Here is a 23,097-nt window from a genome sequence, read left to right on the forward strand (position 1 = left end):
GCCGCCTCCTGGGCTTTCATACATAATGACTAAGGCTGACCCCCGGGTCTTCCTACCATACATAAACTAAATGGGTCGGCATTGGTGCCTTAGACCCATACAAATAGTGAGGAGACTCGCCTCACAAGCTGACTGCCGAATCCCACGAATAAACCCCTCACTGCTAGCTGGCAGATCCCCGAACGGCTGATCTCTCGACTCCCCAGCTACCGCTCATCATACAACTTAGATAAGTCTAGGATTCTTATAACTTAACCATAAGTTCTCACTGAGGTAGAAGACCATCCCACCCCTCGCATACTCTTGTCCAAATGCCTTCATAAGTCAAACTAGGTCAAAGTCAACAGTCAACAGTCAAATTCAATGCTCCAAGTTGACTCAACTCGTCGAGTCACCCCCTGACTCGCCAAGTTCCCTTGCTACTCCTAGTTGCAAAAACACGAACCAACTCGTCGAGTCCCTTCACAGACTCGTCGAGTTCCTTCTGTACAGAATCGGGACAAACCAACTCAACTCGTCAAGTCTCTCCATGGACTTGTCGAGTTCCTCAGTCTGTTGGGCCTTCTTAATGGATTAAGCCCCTATTCTTCATATCTAAGCTTCATACTTCTTATATACACTGAATATGTCATTTTAAGGGTAAAGTTTCCAGCTTTACCCGTTAATACTCTCACTTAATGGCTATAGCTCAAACCCTAGTCCTTTAAGACTTAGATCTTGATCCAAATTTCACCAAAACTACAAGATAACTCATGGGGTTGTAGATCTGGACTCTAGGGTCAATAAAATCATGTAAAGCTTCAAGCTCTATCTACATGCATGGCCTTTTGGAGCTAAAAAGACCAAGGTAGAGGCTTAGAGGTTGCATGGGACTTCCATGGCCATAAGGTGGCACCTTTATGCCATGAGAGTCCCTCTAGACAATAGATCTGAAGTGTTCCTGTCTTGGGACGTCCAAATCCCAAGAGTCAAGCTTCTTGGACCAAAACCCATTAGAAAAGGTGCTAAGAAGATCTAAGTACTCAATGATTAAGGTGGAGACTTTCTTACCCAAAAATGATGAGAAAAGCAAGATATTTCTGGATCTACTAGCTTCTTCTTGATTCCCCCAAGCTTCTCTTTCCTTCCCAAGCTTCAACACTCACAGGAACACTAAAAAATGGCTCACTATAGCATTAGGGTTCGAGATCTAGGGTTTGGACAATGGAGGCTGGAAATGGGGCTGAAAGGTGGAGAATGGGATGCTTAAATAGGGTACAAAAACTCGGATTTAGGGTTTCCCAAACCCAGACCAACTCGTCGAGTTGGTCCCTCCAACTCGTTGAGTAGGTTTCCCAACCCGCGTCCCAAATTTATTCCTACTCGTCGAGTTCTCCTCCTTGGACTCGACGAGTTGCCTTTTGATTTGGGGTTTTTCTTTCCTTAATTAGCCCTCTGGATTCCGGGTGTTACATAAACTTTCAAGACTATTCAACTTATACAACTTAATTTGGCTTTTAAAATTCCCTTCAACAAATGTAGTTTGCCTATAAATACTTACTTCTTCATCAACACATATCCTAAACCAAAAGAAAATCCTTTTTTTGACTAAATACTGCTCCTTTTTTCTCTATTTTGATGTAAACCCAATTCGTATATTTTCAATATAATATTGAAGTTCAATAATCTATAATAAGTAAGGTATTATCTAAATTATTACTTGATTTTGAAAATGTACAGAGCCAATTTCACTACTAGAAAAACAGCCTTTTACGACGCTCATTGCGCGTCGTAAAAGGCTCAGACGACGCGCAAATGCGCGTCAAGGAAGGCCCTGTCATAAAGAGAGACGACATGCTTTTGCGCGTCGTCTATAGACAACGCGCATTTACGACGCTCATTTACGACGCGTAATTACGACACGCAATGCGTATCAAGGAAGGCCCTGTCATAAAGGAAGACGACATGCATTCGCGTGTCGTAACCTTACGACGCGCGTGTTAATGACACGCAATGCGTATTAAGAAAGCCCCTATCAAGAAAGGCCATGTCATAAATGAAGATGACATACATTTTTGCGTATCATAATTTTAAATGTTTAAAAAAAATATTATTTATAGATTTACTTATTTTCAAATTAAATTTGTATTTAATGTTTCATAATAGAAAATATAATATCATATACAAAAAATAGAATCCATTGCATAAATATGGAAACAAATATATACCAAAATAATCAATTTGATCCAATAACATCATGTCAAACAAGTTATCAAAAATTGAAATACATTCATATTAATCTGATAGTACATTGTTATTAAGGGGTTTTCCCTAACTATATAACTTGATACTACATCTCTCACTATATAACCCGATCCTTCATGTCATTGGTTTGCCACCTGGTGTACCACATAAAAATGTTGAACTTCGTGTCATGGGCGGCTGGCCACCTGGGGTGGCTGGAAAGTAATTACTTGCTGATAAGATAACAATGCTTTAATCCAAGACGAGTCAAGAATGACTAAGAAAAAGAATCAACTAAACAAGCAAAATCTTGATTTGATTTATGTTAGAAGTTAAAGGTACAACCCTTTAGAAGGCAGCTGGTACCCCAAGTGTGAGGTGTGGAGGCCTGTGATCCATTGTCACCTAAAACAAAAATAATCTTGAGTTAGAAACAACACAGAACATCTGAGATGGAAATTTGTCACAACTAGAAATTTTGTGTCTTGTAATCACTATACTCAAGTAAATGTTGAATCAAAAACTTAAGAGCATGTATGATGCTTATTATATGACATCAAAAATTTCAATCAAATACATCACACAAGTACTACAAATAGTCAACAAGCAATTGGAAACCCTAGAAGTTCTTGTTTAGGTCCATTTTGGACTAGGACTTCCTTATTGGACTTAATGGACCAATAAGCTTCCAATTTGACTATCATGGGATTAGAACCTTTAAATGGGCTCTAATTGGACCCACATTTATTTATTTCAACGTTTTGGGCCATATTGGGCCTAGAATGAAATAAATTAATAATTATGATCCATGAATAACCTAAACTAGCCCAACAAAGTGTAAAAATCATATTATATTTTTTTTGGGTCAAAAATCATACAACTTAACTCCTATGTGGGCTTAGGGGCAATAAAGCCCAAAAATCTTTTCTCCCTTCCATATTCTCGGCCCAAGGCCCAAATCCAAGAAGAAAGGAGGGGTTTGACTTTCATTGCCACCTCTTTATTCTCTCATGGATCTCCATGCACAAACTCATGTTTCCATGCACACATCACTTCACTCACTTCTCTTCCCCTTCTTTCTTTTCCTTTGGCCGAGAGTCTCCCCAAACACACACATTTCACAACAAAAATCTCTCTAAATCACTCAAGACTCCTCTCTTCTTCCTCACCCAAGGATCTCGAAATTTTGCTTGTGTTTCAAGAGGATTTCACAAGATAATCATCATCCTTTGAAAACTCCTTAAACTCGAGATCTTCAAGGAAAAGTTGTTAGGGCCGAAACACACTTCAAACTTCTTCCAATCCTCTCCAAAACCGAAACCACACCCAAGGTGAGCTTCATACTCCCTATTTTTCTGTTTTATAAGTTTTATAGGGGGGGATACAAGTGAAAGTGTAGATCTATATGTATATGTATGCCTTGTATGATTTCTATGCTCATATGTGTGTTTTTGTGTGATTATGATGTTAGATCTAGCCATAAAACCCTAAAAATTGAGATATACTTTATGTTAAATGATACTAGCATAAATTATATTACTACATACAAAGTATTCCATGAAAAATAGCTAAGTGGCTTAATAACATCTTCTTTGGGCTAAAAACTCATTTTTGGACACAAAATGTTAAAAATATAAAGTTAAAGGGCCCAAAATGACATATTACGAATTCTGATGGGTGTGATGAGTCAAAACAGTTTTAATAATGTATTTTCTGGAAATATACTCTTTTGGAGGGTTAAAAATATAAATTTCAAGCTTAATGGGCTAAAAATGACATTTTCGGCCCAATAGGGCCCAATATGCGAAATTTTCCAATTTGAGGGGCTGAAACTGTGTTTTTCTGTAAAACAGTGGACTATCAGTGTTCTAAGTCCTTTTCAAAGGTTAAAAATGCTTTTCATAATTAAAAAGGACCAAAGTTGCAAAAAATTTCCAATTTGGGCCAAAAGTGTAAAAATTGCGAAAAAGAGAGGTTACAGCCGAGAAAATTGCATTTTGAGGGACTAAAACTGTTTTCAATTAAAAATGTGCTGAAAAATATCAATTTCAATAAGTTTTGATGTTAAAATGCCAAGAAAAATGGTTTAAGGACTAAACCGGAAATTAATTTACTTAAAGGGTTGAAAAAGTAAATTACAAGATAAAGAGGGGTTGTAAACAGAAAAATTTCAATGTTAATTCGATACATCCGTTGTGATCAAATACTGACACTGCGACTACCGACGAATTACAATACATAATAACACCAACAATCGTTATCAAACGAATTGATTCGGTCTCAAATCAATAACAAATCTGAAACTACTAACACGACGACAACTGGATTCATACATGGAAAATTTGGGAATTTAATACACACGTGAGAGTGCACAGACGTCAATACATCATCTTTGGGCCCAAAAGTGTAAAATCTTGTTTGTTGGGCCTAGCTAGCCCAATGACCTGATCTTTAGGCCCGAAGACATCAACCTTACGAGTTGTTGGGTCTTACATGATCCAACACAGCGTAAAAGGACTTTCAATGGCAATGGGCTGCTGGACCCCAAGGGTCCTTCGGTACTGCTAGCAAAGTCGAGAATTCACCAAATGCGAGTTGGGCTAAGGGCCCTTCGCATTCTCTATAGCCTTGAACGACGTAGGGAATTACCTGGGGCTTCGCACTCATTTTTTTCCCCTCGGTCGTGGGGCTACATGAGTCCGGGTGGTTGGGTTAAGTGAATAGTGCGAGCGACGCCTGAGGGAATCGTTTGTACGGTTGTCAACGGGTCATTTTCATTAATGCACGGTTACAACAATTCACAATCCACAATTAATCCAACGTCACCGGAGCTCAACGAATACACCTGTCGTAACGAAATAACGAAACATAAAATTATTTAATGCAAAGTAATGGGAAAAACTTCGGGTTTTCCTAGGATTTTCAATTATTACACCTACGAATTACATACCGAGTTTTACAAATCGTACTCTTACATTTATAGAAACAAACAAGCATACTGTCGGATCTTCACACCTTTTATACTATACAATTTTCAGAAAATATCGGATTTTCTGGTGGTTTTCAAAATGATACAAAACATTGGATTTCAAACATTACTTATGAACTCACCAACATTTCATATGTTGACGTTTTTCAAAATACTTGTATTCTCAGGTAACAGATAAAGTGAAGGAAGAATTGTACTCTATGTAGTCTTGCTGTTGTTTAGTTAATGTCGAACAGTTTACTTTTGGGAATGTAATATTTTGAAACTATGTACTGAATGTAAACGCTACTAGTTGTAATATTCCAATGCTTGGTATTGTATGATGTTATGTTTCATGTATATTCATTGTGATGGTATTCAATTGAGTCACGACAGCCCCCGGACGTTTCCGCCTTCTGGTTCGGGGGTGTGACAAAATTCAAACTGATGGTAACCTAAACAAACATATAAATAAAGGTGATAATATATAGAAGAAATTCAAACTAATGGTAACCTCAGCTACATGAGTGAACCATCTGAGATGGAATCTACGGTTCTTCAGCCGCAACTAATTACTTCAATTCAATCTTTTGTATTAAATTATCAAAATTACTATCTACAGTTCCATACCTTATATTCTGATGCTTTTCAATTATAGAATCAAATTTTGTTGATCTTTGTTGCAGTTCAAGCAGAAGGCTTCCTTTAGATTGAACAACCATATCCTTTATTCTCCTAAAATTGAACACCTATGACATGTTATCAGAAATTTCATATAAAACTAAACTTGAGTGCTTTTAATAACTCCATGAGGAAACTGATCTTCTTAAAACCAATGCTATGAGTAAGTTTCCACAACATACTTTCTTTGAATTGTGCAATGTGCATTATATTTATAGCATCCTTCTACTTCCATTTATTTTTGGCAAACTACAATGTTTTAAACAAACAAATGAAAATGAGTTTCTCATATATAAATATATATATTTTTTTGCAGGGAGTTCTCTATGGGAAATTGACACCCTACGCCACCACTACTGCCCTTCTGTGTCTAGGTATGTATGTATGGATAACTAAATCAGGACAAATTTGTAGAAGTATTTCTACATTCACCCAAAAAGAAATGCTACTGTTTATTTATAGTTGAAGTCCAATTTTGTGTTTGTGTAGATTTGTTTTGTCGCTAGAAAATGATTTGACAGTTAGATCCAAGACAACTGAAGTTGCTATAAAGGATTTTAGTTCGGGTTCATATGCATGCATATGTCATTTGCTTTAGTATTCACTCACCTGTTCTCCAGATTGTATATGATATGATTTTTCATGATCAAACTCAAGCCCTAGAAATTATTAATGCAAAGACCTTGAAACGCCCTGTTGAAGTAATCAAATAATCTTCAGAATTTTTATTAAAAAAACAACAGTAATAATTTTATTTTATAATAAAGAGATATGTATATAATAAGAGAAGAATGTAGTCAAACCACATCTTATAAGAGAAACACGAGGAATCCGTCGAAAAATGATAGGGGTATTATCGACATTCACGTAATAGCCACCAAATACAATGAACACTATCATGAGAGCCGGGCCCAGAGCCAAAATATTTCATTATATATTTTTGCAGGAGAAACAGAAATTGGAAGTATTACATTTTCTATGTCTGTAAGTAAGCATACTTAACTTGTTTTGTATAAATTATAATAATGTATAGAGTTTGTGACATCTAAGTCACAACTAGAGCAACAGAAGAGGGATGAAGTTTTTCTGAAAGACGGAATACCAACATTGTTTGCAGGGTGATGTGTTCATACCTTTCCAAAGTTTATTTAACAAAATGAAGAATCCAGTCACCAGTGACACCTGTACAACAGCATAACAAGATTAAAATATATTATCAGATACTATCAGATAGTACAACAGTTGCCATAAAGAAGTCCAAACTAGCAGATCAAACCCAAACCCAGATAGAGCAATATATTAATGAAGTGGTTATCCTTTCTCAAATCAATCATAGAAATGTGGTAAAGCTGATTGGATGTTGCTTGGAAACAGAAGTCCCATTATTGGTTTATGAGTTCATTCCAAATGGCACACTCTCTGATCACATCCACAACAAAGGCAAGTCGTCAGCTATTACATGGGACATCAGACTTAGAATAGCAACAAAAACAGCTGAAGACAATGGTGCAAGGAACACGAGGCTACTTAGATCCTGAATATATATAGACGAACCAGTTGACAGATAAGAGTGACGTTTACAGTTTTGGGGTAGTGTTAGTGGAACTGATGACTGGAAAAAAAGCTCTTAGCTTTGATAGGCCAGAGGAAGAGAGGAACCTAGCCATGCATTTTCTATCTACTTTAAAACAGGGACGACTCTTCCAGATTCTTGACGACTCCATCAAAAGCTGTAGAATTTTTTCACAAGATAAATAGTTAAAGGTCAAAGAAACATACAGATGCATAGGAAGAAAGAACTTACATAAGTATCAAGTTGTCTGATAAAACAAATTATTATCCATGTGCCAATACGAACTGTTGTTACATGAGAAAATCAACAACCTTGATCTGGTCAAATATCTCCCATGTTGCCCTATTATCTCCCTTTAAGGACCGGATGTTATTGCTCTTTAAGGACTGGATTGTCCTGGTTCAAGCATTTTATCGAACACTTGGTATGCATGGTGAAACTTTCTTTCAAATTTCAATATCAACTGGTTGGGTATCACTGAATATTGTTGTTGGGATATGACATAGGCAAGTCAGTTGCCCCACATCTCATATTGCTTGCATAATCATCACTAAACTGAGATAATGTGCCGAATCCAACCAAATGTTAAATCACAACAGAAGGAACATACCAATGAATGAGTAGCAAAAGAATTTAAATATGATTATTCCCTGTGGAATCGCTAACAGCTCCATACATGGTCCATGATGCAGATTCAGGGGCAGAAGATGAGGCATAATATGATTGTGCTTGTCCATGGCTTGAATCAACAACGTGATGCTTAAAAATCGAAACAATCAAAAATGATTTTAGTTGAAATGCACCATTATTAAAAACCAACGAATGACTAGCAAAAGAATTTAAATATCATCCATAGGCATCGATTAGTGTTATATAAACATGTTAAAGTAATGTTTCTGCAGGTGTCTTAATGCCTACCTCAAGTGAATTCGGGTCCAGGGTGGTTATGGTGTCCGTAACTCCTTGATTCATCATAGCATCAAAAGCATCCTCCTGTTAAAAGAAAAAAACATATATTAGCTTAAAGCCTTAAACCTGGAACTTTCATGAATCTACAAACGAACCTAAGAGAAAGACTTATAATCAACAATAACCAATAAAAGCAAAAACACTAACAAATTCACTTGAAACAACAAATCAACCTTACGAATATCTAGAGTCAATTGCAAGCTTGTAGTGCAAAACACCTTGTTGCCGACGTCTGTGTTGATTCGAGTAGATGATTATAAACAAAAACAAGAAATTTAAAACGGGTATTATAGAGATTTGTATGTTCGTAGAGATTTAAGAACTATGGAAAGATCGAAGAGAGAGGTAAAAGGGGATTAGTGAGGAGATTCAATCGGGTGTATACATTGGGTCCAATTTAGGGTTCCCGAATGTTGTGTGGAAGTGGGTTAAAGTCGGAGGTTTGGTTGCGACGAGTAATTTATGTTTCCGTAGCATCAAGCTCCGATTGTACATAATCCATAGTTCGACCTGATATTAGGGCTTTTAGACTCCAAAAAGTTATTGTCGGCAATATTGAGATTAGCCCTCGATATGATATTTTTCCTTTAATCAGGGTGGTTTATCCCCAATATAAGGAGAGTTTTTAGGGTTCAATGGTGGTGGCAATGGAATGCCTTATGGTTTGAAGAGATAAGGGAGGGAGAGAATGAAGGGAGATCTACAAAAGAGAGTGGAAAGCGGGGTACTTCAAAATTTTAGAAATTTTAAGGATTTCATTTCCCGCTTTAAAAACCCGTGTTTAAGTAAAAAATTATAAAGCGACATATGTAGACGACGCACGTTTAAGATAAGCGCCCTCCGTGTTTGTAATTTTTTTTTGTTGAACACTAATTGTAGGGCACGCAAAAATGCGCGAACTAAATTGTTCAGATTTCTAAAGATCTGACATTATTTATAGGGCACGCCCTTTTGCGTATCATTAATCAGAGCGTGTCATAAAAAGCGTGTCATTAAAGGTCTGTTTTCTAGTAGTGTTTGTTCAATGGATATTTACCAAAAAATTTGTTTTTTTTGTTGGTTTGTTCACTTGTAGTTTTTTAATGATGAATAAAAGTAGCTCTTAGGTTTGAGAACTTGCTACCATCTATTTTAAAAATTGTTAGCATCTATTTTAAAAATTGACATGTGCAATGTTTTATGGTTTGAGTTCTGCTTAAATGTGATAAGTCATAATTTGCTGAATTGATTTATAAACACTCTAAGATTGAACGAATATTTATTTGCTTAAAATGTGATAAGCATAATTTGTTGAACTAATTTATAAACACTCTAATATTGAACGAATATTTAGGTTGAAAATTCCCTCACATTTTGAATAATATGCAAGTTTTTGTGCCAATGTTCATATTAAGATTTAGAAATTCACTTTAATGAGATGATGAGTTTATCGTCTTTTGAGGAAATTGTTAGTTTTGTTATTGTATATTCTAAGATGTTTTAATGAAATATCCAAATGTGTTGATGCTTTTTAACGATGATGCTAGAAACTTTACTATTTACCGTCGTTAATTGTTGTTGGTTTGTTGTACAAGTTGTATCTCTTGGTTTTTAATTTTATTGATGTTTTCCATTCATATGTTTCATATTCTTGAAAATGATCAATGCAATGATTTTTTTAAATCAACACTAAAAGAGTAAGGAATCAAACACATCAATTGCAATAAAACAATAATTTTTATGAAGAAACACATGACTTATCCTACATGCACAACTTAAACCTATAAAATGTTGTTAATAATTAATAATAGAAATGATAATAAATTTTAAACTATAAAAGAAACACTTAACAAGAAAAATCAATACCAACATCGTTAAAATGTGTATTTTTTTTAATTATTCAAGAATCTTGGTTTTCAAATGTCAACTTAATGCATAATATTCATTTAAAAGTTACATAAACTTTCAAACTTTCCACTAATTAACCACACATATTCAATACATAATACTCATTTGAAAGTTAGACAGACTCTTGAACTTTTGACTAATTAACCACACATACTTAATTTTTTAAAATTAGTTAAATCATTCTTTTTAGCCTTGTCAATTTGATTTTTAATACATTAAAGTCATTTATTAGTTTAAATTAAAACTAACTAATTAATTTTCAACCTAATATATACTTAACTTATTAGTTGAAATAAATATGATTTTAAATGACAATCATAAATTAAAATATCATAAAACTATTTTTCTAATAGTTAAAAGATATTTATATTTTTAAATATAAAACCTAATAGGAGATGAAAGGTTCATTTGGGACAAGTTAGCTCCATTAAAAGTGTTGTATCTCGAGGGTGGTGGCTGGTAGGATTTCAGTAGCCATGGAGTTGTCAAGGAGAAGGATCCAATTTTCCTCGGTTATTTGTCATATTTGCAACACAGGGGTGGAAATGGTAGATCACGTTCTAATTAGTTGTCCTTTTGCAACAACTATGTTAGAATGGATCCTAAAATAGCGTGACATTCTTCGAGACAATTCGCGAATGTTAGTGAACTTATCAACTTTGTTGCGTGTTGGGGGGAATTGTCTCAAGAAACGAAAGTTATTAATTGTTAGTGTCTACGGTCTCCTTTGGTGAATCTGGAAGGGTAGGAATGATAAAGTACACAACAAGATTCCACAATCTCCTATGAAGGTGGCTAATGATGTAATATCACTGGTGTATTCTTGGCATAAGTATATGGGAAAACATAATACATGTTGGTTGGATTGGGTGTGCTGCTTATTTAGGTGTGGTTATATGTGAATTGTACATAGTGTAATCCTTTGTAGTTTTTGGTTGTGTCTAGCTCCTTGCTAGATGTCAGTCCTTTTTAATATATTTCACGTTTCCAAAAAAAATTAATCGTCAATACGGGACTAACCTACTTCGTAGATATTTTACCTTTTAGATTGGATATATTGAGTTCTAATACGTTATTGAATTTTACTAACGTGGTGATATTTACTTCTAGTCACTAACTACACGTTTAAAAATCAAGATTTTAAACAATATAATTATATTTTGCGTAATGCACATAAATTCGCCTAGTTAAATATATAGTATATTACACGAATCGTCCATATGTTTTGGTCGGCGTTTTGTCACTGACTTTTGTTTTTCACTCGGATCACCTCGATTAGTTTTAAACTTGCACGTTTAATCCCTGCCAAACATGAAATTGCTATATTTTCTTGCCTATTATTATTTTTTATTATTACATATCTATTATTTATAATTAAAAAAAAAAAAAAAGAAATGAGCCCACCCCACCCCTAACCCTTATCATGAACAAAAAAAACGGTCTCAGACCAATCTCAGAAAAAGACCGAGACCAAACTAGACTGAAAAATATCGGTTTGATACCGTCTGGGACTAATCCAGAAAAAGAAAGGATCGTTCTGAGACCGCCCCAAAAAAGACCAAACCTTTCAAGACCGATCTAGGAATACACCGGAAACCAAAGTTTATATTTGTATCCTTTTTGTGTTAATTACACCTTTTTTAATCAAACATTACCCAACTTTTTATCTTCTTTCTTTTTATTAAGTTTTAGTGTATCATTTTTTGTAAATTCTAATCTATAAATTTGTAGATAATTAACATTTGTTAACAAAAAAACTTGAAACCGAAACAAAAAACCAAAAAATATCAAAATGGAACCGAAAAGGAGCAAGCAAAGACCGCGTGACTGGACCAAAAAAGACCAAGACCATGCCTAAGAAGATTGGACCGAAATAAAACTAGCTTCACACGTTCCGAGAGTGATCCGGAAAAAAAAAAAAAAAAAAAAAAAAAAAAAAAAAAAAAACTGCTTCAAGACTGGCTCAAGACCAATTCAGGACCACTAATGCACATCTATACTTTTACAGGTTAACTCCTTCCACTACCCATCTCCCCTACATCGAACACTTTGTCCCCCGCCGACCACCATATTCGATCATGGTCCAACATCACCACCCATAACCGCCCTTGAAATCATCCCTAGTAACACCCTCATCCTCACCACTCACCCGCCGAAGATGAATTGAATATAGAAAAACAAATCCAAATAAACTAATTGGACCACAAATGACCACAAATATGGAGAAAAAAAACAAATCCATGTGCATTCAATTTGAATGAAATCCAAAAAATTAATAAGCACAAAACTAGCTCAAAAGAAATAGATCAAGTATGCAAACCCTCTAAATAAATAAAATAGCCCCACCTTCGACTCCAATATGAAGATTAAACTCTCACCCGTAACCTCCATGCTTATCTTAAAACATGTTTTGAAGAGAAAAAACCCTAGTTGCAACTATTTTGTGAGAATGAAGAGTCATCGACAGAAAGTTGTGTTAGTGTAGATGGATGTCTATAGCGAGGAAGAAGATGTCAGTGGCAATGTAGATGGTTTTGCAAAATGGATGTTTGTTGTAAAACGGTTTGGTTCCTCGAATGATGATGTCGGAGGATGGGATGTGAGTGGCCCTTTTATTAAATAATTATATTTTTTTTCTTTTTTTTAATAGAGACAACCTCATAAATGGTCCCTGGTATTGAAATGACGAAAATGTCCCTCACTTAACGGCAGAAAACTGACGGAGTTAGGCGGAAGGGCTAAACATTAAAAGTTTTGAAACCACAGGGACGATCCATGAGGTTTTTTAAACTTAAGGACTAAACTTGATATTTTTGGAAACCACATGGACCGTTTTTGAAGTTTTGTCATATATATATATATATATATATATATATATATATATATATATATATATATATATATATATATATATATATATATATATATATATATATATATATATAAAGTCCAAAGTTAGGAATAGTGAACAAGCATGCTTTTTGTCAATTTTGTCTCCTAATCTTTAGTCATTTTGACACCTTTAGTCCTTGCAATAAAATTTTTTATATTTTTTAGGAACCTTTTACTATTCAAAGTTTGGCCACAAAACTTAAAGAATTGACAACTTTGGTCACTTTTCTAAAAACTTGATAATTTCAACCCCTTTAATTCTTTAGCCATTTTGACACTTTTGGTTCTTACAATCTAAACTTTTATATATTTTCATAAAAAACACAAAAAAACGGCCCGGAACAAAGTCCAGGTATGTCCTCATATTTAATTTTTTTGTTTTTTCCTTTCCCTTGCACTTTCTGCCGTTTGTCATTTTTTTCTTTTAGTATATTTTTTATATATTGTTCCGCATATTTTTTTTCCTGCCTCTATCTATCTGTCTCTATCTATGAAAATTAGGGGTCGAATTATATCATCTGCATCTTTTAACAAAAACGATACTCAAATCAGACGCACACGATTCATACGGAACATGGGCAACATATCTAGTTGATAATTAGGGATTGTGTTTTTTCATCATCAATATATCTAATCTAGTTAAATTATTATCTTTTAACATGATGGAACTCTTGAAGAAGATGAGTACAATCAATAATGCCTCAAGTCTCCATTTTTCTACCATTTTTAATTTTTTTTTTTACATCTTTATTGACCAATCTCTTATTTTTTCTACTTCCTTTCGACAATGTTTGCATGCAATTTTATTTTTTTCCGGCGTCTCTTTTATTATCCTCTCTTCGGCTCTCAATAGCGACTATAATCTACATTATTAGTGAAAATTCCAACAACGATAAAAAGAAATAATAAAAAAAAATTAATGTGTCAAAGCGGGAAATTGGTTGTTAATGACTTAATGCCTTAATGAGACATTCAAAATTATTGTTTTCACAACGGTAATCATAACTATTGGTATTATTGTAGAACCTTGTAACTCCTGTATTTTTTTTCCTGCATTCTTCATCGACTTAGAAGACATTTCCTGAAAAAATAAGATATTTCAAAAAAAATAAAAATAAAAAGACGTAATGAAAGTCAACTTAATATGAATTAATCAAGAAACTTGTATAGCTTTTACAGTAAAAAAAAAAAAGTTTATTTCCCAACATTTTTGGGTATTTGCGCCATACTTATTGCGAAACGTAATTACATTAATATTAAATGGGAATAAAATTGTAGTTTAGATTGAGAAAGTATTTGGCAAATCATGTACTTTGCAATGTATGTACTTTATCATGAGTATTGTGAGATATTTTTTAGTCTAAAAAATCTATTTTGCAGCATAAAATAATTTTTTATTGACTATAAATTATTTGAGAAAATTTGAAAAAAGGTATATATATTATTAAAGAGATAGATACATGCATATAACTAGTTTTGTGATATTTTTTAATGTTTGGTAAAAACTATAATAAATTACGTATTTGGTCCTTATGACTAGACCAAATTCATATTATCGGTCCTAATATTGATTTGTTACATGGTTCATCATAGTGGTTTGTATTCCTTGCACTAGTGGTCCATAGGCTGTTAAAACTAACCCTTTGGTTGTTACTTTTTTAAATGTAACCGTTTTTCCTTTTCCCCGCCCCACCCCTACCCCTATAGCGACAAAAACTATAACATTTTAAAATTTTAACAGATTTGTTTATTTAAAATACTAATGACTACTAACCCACCCATCCCCGTTCTTACTAGTCCCTGCCAACCATTCCACAACCACCACCAAAATAGGCAATGTACTTTCATGGACAACATCTAAAGGCAATGTATTTTTAGGGGCAACATCACCAACATGAGTCACTCACCACCAATTACCAAAACATTACTCCTACCACCACCCTACTATTGCCACCACTTACTCCTTATACTACCATCACAACCACTACTACATCAATCTTGTCATCATTTCATTGCTTTCACCTCCCTTATAAAAACCACAATATCACTCCTACCACCATCATCACTACCACCACTATCAATTTGAAATCCCTAAACTCAAAAAAGAAATCAATTCTTACTTTTACACAACATCTACGTAATACCATACCAAAATACATTCTTTTTAACTTGCATTATTCTAACAATAAAAAAAATGAATACAAACATTACAAAGAAATAATGGACACAAACATTACCAAGCAAAATATAGACACAAACATTACCAATCAAACATAATACATTCCAAATTTTACCATTATCAAACCGCATAACATAATTTAGGACACATACATTACCAAGCATATTGAAAGACATTGTTTTGACATGAACATTACTAACCAATATTAAACTGGACATAATCCCAACAATAACAATAAGAAAACATGTTATTTCTTTGAATAAACTCATACATTATTTTTGTCCTCTTCTTTTTGGAGCCGTAACATTTCTAATGGAAACATAATTTATTTCCTTGTATAATGAAAATATAAGAATATTATCCTTATTTTCTCCAAAATCCTGCTCACCCACCATCCATCCAATATCTCCCATAGAAAGTCACTCACCAGAATTTCAAGAGGAACCATCATAATTTACTCCACTAAGATAGTCACCTTGAGGGGTCTGTTACCATCATCATTTAACAGGATTCGATAGTAAACAACGACCTCTTAAGCAGTTAAAACAACAATGACATTGGCTAAGTAGTAAGACTTTTTAAAGCTTTTTTCAGTGTTAGATAATTCAACTCTATCACCTCACTTTAACGACATGATTCAATTTTGACAACACCATTTCGATTTCAGTTTATACAATGGTATGATTAGGTTAAAACAAAGGAGACAATAATGGTGTGTGAGCGACGATAAGATGAAACGGAGGGGTAGGGAATGTAATACATTATGGGCTATCTAACAACTAGGGTGAATTGATCTTTTCAAAGGAATCTAACAGCTCTAACTAGACGGAGTTATGGTCAAGGACCTGGTGTAGTGAATGCAAACCATTGGGATCAGCCATACAACAAAATAAACACTAGGACCAATAATGTGTATTTGGGAAAACCATAGGGACAAAATGTGTAATTTACTCCAAAAACAATCTTATGTTTGGTCTTTAGACTTTGGAGAGAATAATGGTGTCGGCGGAGCATGTTAACAGGTGAGCTGGAGTCGTGAAGCTCCATCTCGTACCACGTTAAAAGAGATGGGACCCTCTCGTAAGATACATCTCCAACATGCTTTTGCTATATTGCCTTTTTTCCAAACAAAAAAAATGTTTGTAAAATCTATGGATTTTTGTAAACTTTTTAATTTCTAGGATGAAAAAGACATCAAACTTTGTAAACAGATAAATAACTGTCCTGATAAAATTGATTTTTAAGAATAAATTTACTTAATTATTTTTTTTTATCATTTAATAATTTTATTCATTTAAAGACCAAAATACAACCACTACTCCATAGGTCCCATCAATACACTTCTTATTCTTTATTTTAAACAATTACTGTTAGGGGTGTTTGACAAAGCTTAAAAAATGAGTTTTTTGATTTATTATCGGTTTATACTGGTATAAGTCAAAAAAAAATATTTGGTTAAAAAAATAACTTATAGCTTTTGGTAACATCTAATAAATCAAAAAGTGTTAAGTAACCTATCCCTTACTTATTAAAAACTTCTTATTTCACCCAAATAAGTTATAAGTCAAAAAATCATAAGTCTTTTTATATAAGTTTTGTCAAACACCCTCTTAATCTTGGTAATGTAATATATGTTTACTATAAATATCAGCTCATCTCAATTTTTATGTCAATGAAGTACATCGTGCCTTACTATCATGCAAAATAGTGGAAATATTTGTTTTCAAATAAATGTGTTTCTTTTTAATATAAATGTTGATAAAGTGTATATATTATTATACTTTATGCCATTAGTTAAAGTTTTATTAAGTTAGACCATATAAGATGGAATATTTATTTGTGAAAGAAAAGTAAATATGGAGAGGGTGACCTTTGATAGATCCGACAAAAGTCAATAATACAGCCATATGGACAGCAATATCTCTTTCCACGTACGTCTACCCAATCATCGTGGCCCACCTGTAATTGGCCTGTCAAAACAATTTGAAATTAAGTCCATAATTTCCAATTATAAAAGCCAATTACAAAAATGGAACCTAAGTTTTACTGTTCAAAATCGAATATCTAAATATCTAGACATCTTGAATTTTTTATAATGAATTGTGAAGTCTAAATTGGTATCCAGAATTTTGAATATAGATCCGGATATCCAAAATGTTTGTGTTTTTTCATTAATCTAAATAAGTGGTGAAATGCTTGAGCATAACCATCTAAAACCATCTTATCTTTTTAAGTTAAAAATTCCAAACCAAAAAACATAATAGAAAAAAATACAAAACGAAATCCAACAAAGCGTAGGAGAGATGATTGTTTAATGTTTATATGCTCTTTGTCTAACAAAAAACTAATACAAAAAACCACATGACATGATTTTGAGCATCCCTCAAAATATACAATGTTTTGAACTAGATAATCATATATGTCATAATTACGCATTGAAGGCCAGATATGTCGTATGCTTAGAGTATGTCAAATAAATATAAGAATAATTCGATAATAAGTCATGGTATGACTTATAGGAGCATTCTAAAATAGTTGCGAGAACTAGAGAAATATTTCTAATTTGTGGAGTATTTGAAAAAAGTTATATTTAAGCTGATAGACATATGCTAAACTTCCATATAGATTTAGATGTTTCTCAATCACAAGTGGGCGTGTCCTCATTTTAAATGAAGGAGAAAGTTCCATGGATTGTGGTTCCATGTATGTTTTAATTACAGTTATATATTAGAGTTAGAATAAATTGATATTCGGGGAACCACATATGAAGATCCTTAATGTTTAGTCCATTTATGACTATGAGTAAACCCATTATGCAAGTATTGGTATCTAAGTCATATTTAAGCATCTAAAACATTCTTAATTGTTTCTCTATATACGAGTTATGTATATAAAACTAAAAATGTTAGTATTCTCAAAGTTTATACAAATCACGTTTGTCAAATCTACTTAACAAAGTGCCTTCATTAGCTAAAGCATGAAAAGTCATGCTGGTGCTATAGGAACTTGTTATAAGTGGATACATTTGATTAAAATTGGTATTTGGATATTGGAACCATAAAAGCAACATACATTGTAGTGAATTGATATTTTGGATGTAACATCCCGAAATTCAGGTGCATCTCTTAAACCCTTCTTCTTTTCCAAGTTGTCAAGTTTAGCCCCTTAAGGAAAAACTATGGTCATTGAGTACACTAGGTGTACTGAAGAGTACGCTGCGCGTACTCATGCACTTAGTTTAGACGCGGACTCGCCCAGGTACGTTGGGTGTACCCAGGGTTACACTAGGCGTAGCGAGCCCAGATGCAAACCCTAAATGTGGCTTGTGGACTATAAAAGGAATGATATGGTCTTGTCCCTAGCCACCATTCCACAGAGAGAAACCATAGGAGAGCAATATTATCATTCTAAAGCTAGTGTGTGAGTGTTCTTGAGCTAGAAAGTGCCTTTGTGTGTTAGTGAAGAAGACGAGGAGGTTCTTGTGGAGGCTAGAAGTTGGAGTACAAGCTTGGATCTGAGTTCTACAGAGCATGGTTGTAGAACTCGCTACTCGGTACCTACTCGGCCGACTACCGAGTAGCGAGTACTCGGGAGTACTCGGGGAGTACTCGGATTCGGTAATTCATATAGAAATATTTTTAGGGAAAATATATATGTAAACATCATAAGTTAAAACCATAAGTTGAATGAAATATATAACAAAATTAGATACATGTAAATACATAAAAACTAAAGAAACACACAATGGTCCCAATTCGTGAATAATTATTGAAAATTTAAGATATATATGTAGTAATAATCACATATGTGTGTGTTAAGTAATAAATCATTAAGTATACCATACATATTAATCATCGAGTTGGCCGATTTTTACAACAATGTTCACTTCAACAAGAGACCGATCGGGGAGTACTCGGATTTTGTAACTCGCCTCGGCAAGGGGCCGAGTAGCGAGTACTCGGACGAGTACTCGGCCAACTCGGCGAGTTTTACAACACTGCTACGGAGGGAGGAGCTATACTTGGAGCTAAAAAGCTCAAAGCTTTCATTGCCATTCTTGATTTGTGCTTCATGGACCAATTTTTATGGTTTTTGGTCCCAAGGTGGAGACTTTATGAGCAAATGGTCTCCATAAGCTTAGATCTGCCATATTTCAGAGTAATATGAGTTGTCGGTTCATAAAAATACAATCTTGGACGTAAATATTAAGTCATGCATGAGTTTAGGGCTTAATGGGGAAAGAGGTTATATGTTTGAAGTGAATGGTGACCTTTACAGCCATGCAAAGGCTTAAAGGTTTCAACTTTATGGATTAAGTGACCTCAGAAAAGTCAGATCTGGAGTTTGAGTTTATGTCGTAATCGTTTAAGACCAAAAATCCATAAGAGCATGAAACTAAGACTTACGTTGGGCGTAAATCTCAGTATGCGCAACGTAAGGGTTTGAGACCCCGATTCTGGATCGCCGGAGTACGCCCCGCGTACTAGAGCTGGTACGCGTCGCCTACTGCCCATGTTGACTTTTAGGGTTTTAGTCAACATTTGGACTTTTGGGTCAAGGAGGGGTAAAATGGTCTTTTACCCTTATGTGGGATTGTAGAAAGGGATTTAATTTAGCCTTTGAGAGCCATTATTTATTTGAGGATATTGTTTATGTGATTAGGCGGGGGCTAGATCAGTATATTCGTGTGCGAGATTATCCGAGTTACCGAGGTGAGTCTTCTCACTATACATTACCTAGAGTGGTATCTATGTGTAGACTGGAGGGTCTTGTGTGCTATGTGTATGTATGAGATTATGTGCATTGTGATATATGTATGGTATGTGTTGTATAGACCGGACCGGAGGGTCCAACAATATAGACTGGACCGAAGGGTCCATCGATATAGACCATACCGAAGGGTCCAACGATACAGACCGGACCAAAGGGTCCAACGAGCTATGACCGGACCAGAGGGTCCAACGAGCTACGGGACTGGAGGGTCCCGCTAAGATACATCGACCGGAGGGTCGTACTGTAGCCTCAAGTGGTGTAACATCCCAAAAATATAGTCTAAAATATTCGTTTTAATTTAATAATAAAAACCATAATCGATAAGCATCATATAAAAATCATAAGCAATGTATCTCAAAATATTATAACAACTATCAAGTATACTAGAGTATAAACATCCCAGACTGAACAAATGGTGTGTGCACTACAATCTTCTCGAGCTCCTCTTTTGAAAACTGAGTACCTGAAACCAAAACTGAAAACTGTAAGCACAAAGCTTAGTGAGCTCCCCCGAACTACCACATACCATACGATAACATATAAAGCACATATTGGGCCTTGCCCACTGCATCGGATCGAAATCCGGAAACTGCATCGGACTGAAGTTCGGAAACTGCATCGGACCGAAGTCCGGAAGCTGACCAGGGCCTTGCCCTCTGCATCGGACCGAAGTCCAGAAACTGCATCAGACCAAAGTCCGGAAACTAACCGGGGCCTTGCTCTCTGCATCGAACCGAAGTCCGGAAACTGCATCGGACCAAAGTCCGGAAGCTAACCAGGGCCTTGCCCTCTGTATTAGACCGAAGTCCGAAAACTGACTGAACATAGCATAGCATAATCATAACTACTAGCATAAACACATATAATGCATACTGATTCGGACCGAAGTCCGGAACACATAACACACAAACATGCTTGAATCACAAAGACATCAAGCACACTGAACTACTGCATCGGACCGAAGTCTGAAACTACTAGTGACTAAACGGGCCGGCATTGTGCTTGTAGACCCGTTCCAACTGGAAGGAAAACTCACCTCACACTGCTGAAGTCCCGCTGACAGAACCATAGCTGCTCGCTGACAGATTCCCGATCTGTCGATATCAAAATAACACCCATTTAATAATTAGGTTCTAACACATATTCATAATCCATGCTTGGGGTAAAAGACTACTTTACCCCGTAACTTAGCTTGACTTAAGCCCAAGGCCCAAACCAAAGGCCTGAAAGTCTAATAATGGACCAAGGCCCAATTTTCCAAATTGGGCCCAAACCTCTACATGGACTTCCCTTAAGGCCCAATTGTTCAGTCCAGTCCAACATGTCTCATTCTAAGGGCCTAATATCATACAACCATCTAGGGCCAAACTATGGCCCAATTTTCCAAATTGGGCCTAATCCTTAATACGGGCCTTACCCTAAAGCCCAACTAATTACTCTAGTCCATTTTCAATGATCAGCTGCCTCATTTCCTCTCTTTGCTCGGCTAATAGAGCTCTAAGCATTTTCATTGTGATAGGTTCAGCTACCGGCACTACTTTAGGTGCACGCTTAACTGCTTGGGGCTCAGGCCAACGACTCTTGTTATTATTTCCTAGCCCAATATGTGTCCTCACCATGACGTTCTATACACCAAATCACGTGTTCAATGTATAATGACGAGAATATAGATAGGGAAGATAAACGTATAAATCTCCTCATCACTCCAAAAAGTTATATGTCAGTTCTAATACTGTAATTAAACATTTAGAAATCTAAACACATAAAATTTCCAGATCCGGTTGGCAATAGACCATAGATGCGAACATCCTAAAGCATCTAAAGGCATCCTAAGAAAGATAGCTATAGCATGTGTAAATCATTTAGCACATAGAAGCAAATTAGGCATCTATCCCAAAGTAACCTAGTGCTCATGTCTATTCAGGTGTACTACCTAAAATATACTAGACACTCATCTCACGACCATCGCTTAGCATTCCAAGTTTAAGTCTAGAAATAAATTCTTACTCCTAGTCCGCTTAAACTAATGCTCTGATACCAAGCGTGACATCCCCAATTTTCACGGTCAAAAAAGACCAATTTATGCTTATTTTAAAAATCAGAGTTTTAATTTACAAATGTGAAATTTGTTCCATTAAATATTCCTAAAGGGATGCTTTTCATTGATTTATTAAAAACTCAGGATGTCATAACTGATACAAGAAACATAAGTATAAACGAAGACTTACAATATCTTAATATAGTCTAAAGTTCCTCAAATCTCTCAGGCATCATCATTATTATTTCCAGTGATAGAAAGACACTGAGTGGGTCAGGTTAGGAAACTTGGTGAGATACATAGGGTTTTCAACCCTACAATATTATAATTCTTAATTATATAACCATCAACATTCAAATAGCCCAATTACCCCATTTCCCATCACTTTCACTTACTAATCCTATTATGATGATCTTGAGGGATCTCTCCTAAAGGATCTTTATCAACGGACAACTATAATTCCTAGGTGATTAGGCACGATAGTATGATAATACTCGCGACAACACGACAATACATTAATACTTTTTGTATAATCGCGACAGGTACATCAGTACAAAGTACTTAGGTTTAGCACAACAATACAAAAGTACTTGGGTTTAGCACGATAGTACAAAAGTACATGGGTTTAGCACGACATAAAAAAGTACTTGTGATAGACATGATAGACATGACTTATTATCTCACACGACTCTCTCTCTCTCTAACCTATCACAACCACTATTTCACACAACCATATCACAACCTCTTATTTATTATTTTGTACAGCCGCGCACTACCCAATCATCTAATTAAGTGTGTTAAACATACCAATAAATCAAGTAGTAATCATATTTGTACAACTACATTAAACACAATAAAGATAACGCACATAGCATTTGAGCATTTAGAATACTTATATCTATGTGTAAGCTTGG

The sequence above is a fragment of the Lactuca sativa genome, chromosome 5 (genome assembly GCF_002870075.4).
Source record: "Lactuca sativa cultivar Salinas chromosome 5, Lsat_Salinas_v11, whole genome shotgun sequence".
Taxonomy (NCBI): Eukaryota; Viridiplantae; Streptophyta; class Magnoliopsida; order Asterales; family Asteraceae; genus Lactuca; species Lactuca sativa.